Raw genomic sequence first — 6946 nt, 5'->3', positions numbered from 1 at the left:
CATGTGGTCCGGCCTTCATCCAGCTCCCTCCTCCCACTCCCAGAGCTGGCCCTGCGAGGCAGCGCTCCCCTCGCCGGGAAGGGGGGAGCAGCAATAGTTCCCCTCCTTGCACCCCGTGCCGGGCGGCTTTTCTCTGCAGCCGGAGCTCTGTGCTCCTGCCGTGCCCTTTGCCGGGCACCGGGCTCATCGGGCTGCCGATGGTGCGGGGTGCTGAGCTGCGGCCCCACAAATCCAGCCGTAGGGATCGTTTGCAACCAGAAACCAGCCCTTCCAGCAGGACTTGAGAAAAAAATCCCCCCCTTCTGCCCAGGCAGATTCGCTTCCATCTCGCGAAGCCCCTGCACTCCTCCTGCTGCAACCGGGCCGGCTCTAGGACCCGGCAGGAGGCCGGTGCAGCAGCTCGGCCCCACCGCTGCCGGGCTCTGCCGCCTCTTGCCTCAGCAGGCAGATGGTGGCGAGGCCGAGAAAGAAACGGCTCTTCTGTGCGGCGAGAAAAAAATAGCAATTATGCAGGGGAAAAAAAAAGCCCTGTTTCCCCCCACACAGCCTAGTGGCGCGGGGTGGACGGCTGGCACGGCCTGGCTCTGCAAGACCGGCTGCGCGCAGGCTGCTCTCGGTGCCCCGTCCCATGCCGCCTCCGTGGCCATATCGCGGGGAGCCGAGCGCGGCGAGCAAGGCCCTGGATTTCCCTTTATACATTGCATTTCCGCCGTCGCCTTTTGCTCGGGAGCCCCCCCGGCGAGCGCCGGCCGTCGCGCTGCCCTCCGGCCCTCCCGGCCGCCGCTGAGGTCGTTCCCACCCGCCGCCAGCCGTTCCCGCGGGAGAGCGGCCCCGGCGCTCTCCGACGAGGTCCTGGCACATGTCATTAATAACAAGGGCTTTCCGGAGCGCGGCCGGGTCCCTTCCTGGGGGTTTGTGCGGGGCCGCGTGACTCACCCGCCGGGAGTTCGAACGCCCCGGCGCCAAAGGGAAAAGCAAAGAGAAAAGCAACCCCAGGCATCAAATGACCCTCGTCTTGCCTGGCTTTGGCACAGAAAAGACCCCGTTTTTTTTGTTTTTTTTTTTCCATGCTCGCCTGGACACTTTTTGCTGCAGCTCGGCTTCCTTTATAAAGTCTTGGGGGCTTTGAGCCAAGCTCATGAAGTCAGGCTTGAATATCAAGCTTGTAACGTCGGTGAGCTGTGCCCGGTGGGGGAGGCCGCCGCAACCCCCTGCGTTGCAAGCGGCCAGCAACATCAAACGCACCATATGGAAACGCATGCAAATTGATTTTCTGCTACTGGTGCGGCGGGCTATTTCATCCTTTTGTTTTTGGGGAGGCGGAGGAGCCGTTCCAGGGCAGCAGCCCAAGCCGCCCGGGGGGGGGAAGTGGGTGGATGGGACGGGCCGCAGAGGCAGCAGCCCGCGTTACAGCAGCCGGAGGAAGCTTTCGGCTATGTTTAGCAGCGGCTGAAGGCAGCCCGTTTCCAGGCTGACGTGCCGCTGGCCCCAGGAGCATCGCGTGTCTGCAGCGCGATATTGCCGTGCATCAGTGTTAACCAGATCCTCCGGCCAGGAAAGGCCTTGGCGAAGGCAGGGCACCAACATCTATAGCTTATGGCTGCTGGGGGGTCGCCGGAGACCCGCCGATCCCCGCGGCCGGCTCGTTTCTGCAGCCCCCTCGCACAGCCCTGCCTGGCACCGCGAGGTGCTGGGGCCCTTCGCCAGCCTGCACATGTGCAATGGCCAATTCAGTCCTTTCCCCCCCAAACTCTCCTTCCCCAAGCGCCTTCCCCCTGAGCACCCCTGTCTCCCTGTGCAGGCGCCGGTGGGGAAAGGCTGGTCCCTGCACCGGTGAGGATGCCCCGGAGCACGGGTGTCCTTCGGCTCCAGGCTCCGTCTCGGCCACGTCTCCGACGCCGGCCCCGCAGGGGGTGAGCGCAGAGCCCTGGCGCTTGCTGCAGCGATGCGGGGGCAGCAGCACCGCGGTGGCACGGCCCTGGAGACCCCGGCGGACGGAAGGTGCCCTGCGGCTGCGCTCTCCAGCTCTGCGCTCCCTCCTGCTTTTTCTTCATCTTCGTCCGGGGCACCGTTTTGGGGCTGGGTCTCTCTGCCGCAGCACGGCGTGCCGCGAGGGTTTCCCGGCCGGCTGCCGGGGGTGCCGGTGCCGCGCGAAGCTCTGCAACCCGCCAAGCGCAACGTCGGGGCCGCGGGAAGGGCGGCGAGCTCCCGGCGCTCTCGGCACCGGAGAGGTTGCGCCCTGTTGTGTCCGGCTCCTCGGCGGGCACAGGTATCCCTGCTATCACCCGCGGTTTCTGGGCTTTTATTCCCTTTTATTCCCGCTAGGCTGCATGGTGGCGGGTGATGTTCCTCGCTGGGGGGGGGAGGTGTTCGCGGGGGCGATCTCCGTGCGCGCATCCCACGGAGCAGGGCTGAGCCTTAAATAGCAGGCGCTCCGGAAAGCGGGTCCGTCCTCGCACACCGCTTGTCACCGGCGCTTGAAGGATGCGGAGCGTCGTTAGAAGATAAGGAACTGCAAGCTGAAGACACAATTCATCCCGGCTTGCTCGGCAGGCTGTTCACCTGGTGGGATGCAGGACTCTTGGCCAAAAAACCCCCCGGCGATGGGGACCGGCGTGCGGGATGAGCCTACGACCCACCCGGTGCCGGGAGCAAGGACGGACCGGCACGGCCCCACCAACAGTGGTGTTGGGGACCAAAATCCCGGCCGGGCGCTCCCGGAGGTGCCGGCCCCGCTGCCATATGCCACCGTGAAATTTCGCGGAGGTGCTCGGGCGACTTGCGCGACAGTTGGCAGGCGCCCCGGCCTAATTAAAATTGCATTAGCCCGAATTTAAAGAGCGGCAGCCAGGGGAAAACAAAGACCGGCCCTAAGGGAGGGCAGGAAAGCTCCAGAGAGGCAAATTGCGCTCGGGGAGAGCTTTTCCCCCGCAGGAGTCGCCCCGAGAGGGGCCTCGCTCAGCACCAGTATCCCGTGAAAGCCGGGGCCGGCAGGGGACGAGGCACGGCTGCGTCGCCCGAAAAGCGGCTGCCGAGGGACCCCGGCACGCGACCGTGACCACAGCAGCGCCGTCCCGCGGCCCTCGCCCCCGGGCGATGACGGATGCACCCAAATTTACCCTCCCCGTCCCTTGAGCGTTATCCCGATTTAATTGCATCCCACGGCGGAATAATGGAGCGAAATGCCCGGCGTGCTCAGGCAGGAACGGCTCGTGTTCTGGGCGTAGGGAAGCCTCCAAAATAAAAGGAGAAAGTGCTCTGGGAAGCATGTGCAGCTGGGCAGTCTGGGGGAAAACAGCCCGGTTTGGGGCTTTGGTCTCTTTCTGCTGTTTTTCACACTATTAGAGGCTGGGGAAAAGCTGCCCCTTTTCCTCCAGCTCCTCCTGGGGGCTTGGCGGGGCCGCCGGGATGCTGCAGCCGGAGTTGTGCAATGGGAGAGAGATGCCCAGGAGCGTCGGATGAGAGACACGGGGGATTTTGTGGGCCAAAACGAGCAGGTAGCAGCGGATGCTTTCAGGCCTTTGAGGAAAAGAAAACGAAAAAAACCCTGCAGGGAACAAAAAAGGGACATTTCAGCGGCGGCCCCAGTGGCCACGGCAGGCATCCGGGTGCCGAAGGCTGCGGAGAGAAACCGCCCGGCGACGTCGCTCCCGAGCATCCCGCCAGGGCCGCTTTTGGGTCAGGATCCGGAAACCTCCCACCGGTCTGTCATGAAATGATATCGCCCAGGCTGGGCCCAAAATAGACGCTCGCACCACTTGCACGTGCGTGAGGAGTGGGCGGCGGCGGCGGCGGCGGCGGCTGCAGGAGCCCCCGCGTCTGCTCGCGTGGGCGCCCAGCCCTGCTGCCCACAGCTGCGACGAATGCGCACGTGCTTAGCTCGGGGCTCGGAGGAGCGAAGCGAGGCGGCGGCGGCAGCACCGCGTTATTTACTGTATTCCTGGCACGAGATAAAGACCTGTCTGCTCTTTCCCAGCGCCCTCAGCCAGGGAAGAGCTGCCATCAGGCCGGATAAACCGAATTTTTGCCTGCAGCCGCAGCCGCTTGCACCCTTCGGCGCAGATGCTGCTCCCATAACCTAAAGCAGGGAGATTTTAGCCGATTCCCTTGCGCCCGCACCCTCCCTTAATTGACGGCGGCAGCGAGGGATCCGCGCGGAAGACTTTGCAGCGAGGAAGGGAGCGTGTTATCAGCATCTGCCCACACATCTCTCCAAAATAACGCAGCCGGAGCCGCTCGGCAGCGCCAGCCGGAGCAGGTGACTGCGCCTGCGACGGCGGCTCCTTTCTGCTCCCGGTTCCGCAGGGAGCCGTGCCCGGGGACGTGTGGCACTGCATGGTGGCAGTGGCACCCCGGGGCGGGCTGAGCTCCAGCGGCCGCTGCCGGCTCGGCTCTGGGTGCGGAGGGGCTGCGCGAGGGCGGAGGAAGCCGGTGCCGGCGCTCATCCCGCTCCGGGCAGCTGCGGTGGGATGCGGCGCCGGTCCAGCAGGGCTATTCTTAGATGCTGGCTCCATCCTTGGCCCGGACTGGGCACGGGACAGCCCGGAAAGGACATAACGGGAGCGGCGAAGCCTTGGGGCGGCTGGAAATGAGTCAGAGGGACGCGGGGAAGGATGTCGGCGCTTCCTCCGGGGAAGGAGCGCGCGGGGCGCGGAGGAAGCCGCCGGAGGAAGAGGCACAATGCGGAGGAGGCTCCTGTTCACCCTCCCCGAAGGCCGGCTCGCGGGGCCGAGCGGGGCCGGGGCTCGGCGGCGGGGCGGGTGGAAGGACACGGCTCGCGGCTCCTCGCTGCGGGAGGCATCCGAGCATCCCCCCCCCACGGCCTCGGGGACCTCGGCGAGCGTCTGCCGGCAAAGCCCCGTCGAGGCTCGGGGGGAGGCACGTGTCCGCCGGGGGACGTGGTGCCACCGCCGCGGCTGGCAGGGCGGATGCGCGGAGGGAGCCGGCGCTCAGCCGGGAGGGAAACTGAGGCCCGAGTCCCAGCGGGGCCGGGGGTTTCTCCCTCCGGCCCCCAGCTCCCTGGAGCAGGTGGCCCATCGCTTCAAGGAGCAGGTAGCCCGTGGCTACAGGCCCTTGGGAGCCAGCTGGAGGGTCCCGATGAAGGGCAGGAGGAGGAAGGGGCTGGTTTTTGCAATGTGCAACCTGGGCTGCAGGAGGAGGAGGAGGAGGAGGAGGAAGAGTTTGGCTCCATGGGGAAGGCTGGGGCTATGCCGGGATATCGGGGTGCCTCGGGGCCGGCGCAGGTGCCTGCTGAGGGGGAGGTTTGGCCCCGATCCCCCCGGGCAGGGCTGGGCCGCGGCGGTTGGAGCCTCCCTCCCCGGAGCCAGCTGCGGCTCCCGGCCAGAGAGCCCCTTCCGGATGGCCGGCTCCATTGTGCCGGTGAAAGGAGTCCATTAGCCAGGATTAAAAACGGGGCCTTGGGGGATTAGCGCTGCCCCTCCCGCCCGTGCTGCCCTCTGCCTCGGTGGGGACGAGGATGGGGACAGGGACGAGGATGGGGATGGGGACAGGGATGGGGATGGGGACAGGGATGGGGCCGGGACCCTCCGGGCGCTCGGCTCTGCGGGAAGGAGCTGCTCCTTCTGTCCGCTTGTGGCGCTCTGCCTCTTGCTGCACCGGTCCAGCAGTGTGACGAGTTGGGGCGTCCTCTGCCCCCCCCGCAGAGGGGCTCAAAGCCCCCCTCCCTGCCGTCGTGCTCCGGCTAGCGCTGCACCTCTGCTGCCTGCCCGGGCAGCTCGCCTCCAGCTCCGAGAGGCTGGCGCACGGTGCCGGGAAGCAGGCGAAAATCCTGGGAAAAACCTGTGTGAGCGGGGTCGCGACCCGCCGGCCTCCTCTCCCCGGCGGCAGGGCTGACATATGGCCCATTACTGCCCCCGGGTCATTCAGGATAATCCATCTTTCTGCCGGCAGCCGCCTTGGGGGTGTCCTTCCCGGGCTTTGCTCCCATCGGGGACGCGGGAACAGCGCAGCTGCCGCGGCACCACGGGGATGGGCGGCTGGAGAGCCCTGGGGACGCCCGCAGGGGCCGGGCCGGGCCGCGGGGCCGGAGGGATGCGGCTGGGGGCAAGGGGGTCCGAAAGGCCGGTTGCCCCCGTCCTGCCCAGCGCCCCGCTGCAGCGCCCAGCGCCCCGAGCCCCCCCCCGCCCAGCAGGGACCCCATGGCCTGGGCTAATCCTGCCCCGGGGGGGGGGGTTAGCGGAGCGGGGGGGGAGGCAGCGCCGGGGTTTTCTTTGTTAGGAGGAAGGCAGCTTCCCGGAGCGACGGACGTCCGCCTCTTCCAACCAGGAGCGGAGCGGAGCTGCCGGCGCCAATGAGCGGAGGGGGTTGCGCGCGCGGCCCCGCGCCGCTGCTCCGCTCCCCCCCCCCGGCTCCCCGAACCGAAGGGCGGCTGCCAGCGGGAGCCAGGACCCCCCCCCCCCCGGCGCCCCTCCCGGCCCCTCGGCGAGGGGGCCCGAAGCGCTGCCGGCGGGATGCCGCCCCTGTGCCCGGCGTCCCCTCGTCTCGCCCCCGGGCGCGTCCGTGCCCGTCTCCCGCCAGCATCCGGGCTTCTCGCGCATCCTGCCAAGCGCCCGGCGAGGCTGCGGGCAGCTTCCCGCGCGGGGAAACCGAGGCACGGCGAGGCCGAGCGGGCAGCGGGCAGCGACGCTCTCGGCGCCCTGCTCGGCCCGTCCCCGGGTCCTGCCTGCCTGCGGCAGCGGCGGCATCGGCAAGACCAGGTGGAGGCGGCGGGGCCTCATCCTGCCTGCGGGGCAGAGAGCAAGAAGGGGGGCAACGGGCTGGGCTGCCGCCAGCTGAATTCGCCTTTGCCGGGCAAACCCTGCGGCCGAGCAGCAGGGCGACCCGGCAGGGCTGCGGCACGGTGCCCGCCACTCCCCGCGGATGTGCCGGATCCGACCCCGGGGCCCCGCAGGAGTTTCCCTGCCGCGCCGCGCCGTGCGCGAGCCTC

The sequence above is a fragment of the Apteryx mantelli genome, chromosome 16, assembly GCF_036417845.1.
Source record: "Apteryx mantelli isolate bAptMan1 chromosome 16, bAptMan1.hap1, whole genome shotgun sequence".
NCBI lineage: Eukaryota > Metazoa > Chordata > Aves > Apterygiformes > Apterygidae > Apteryx > Apteryx mantelli.
Note: the sequence above shows the minus strand (reverse complement) of the source record.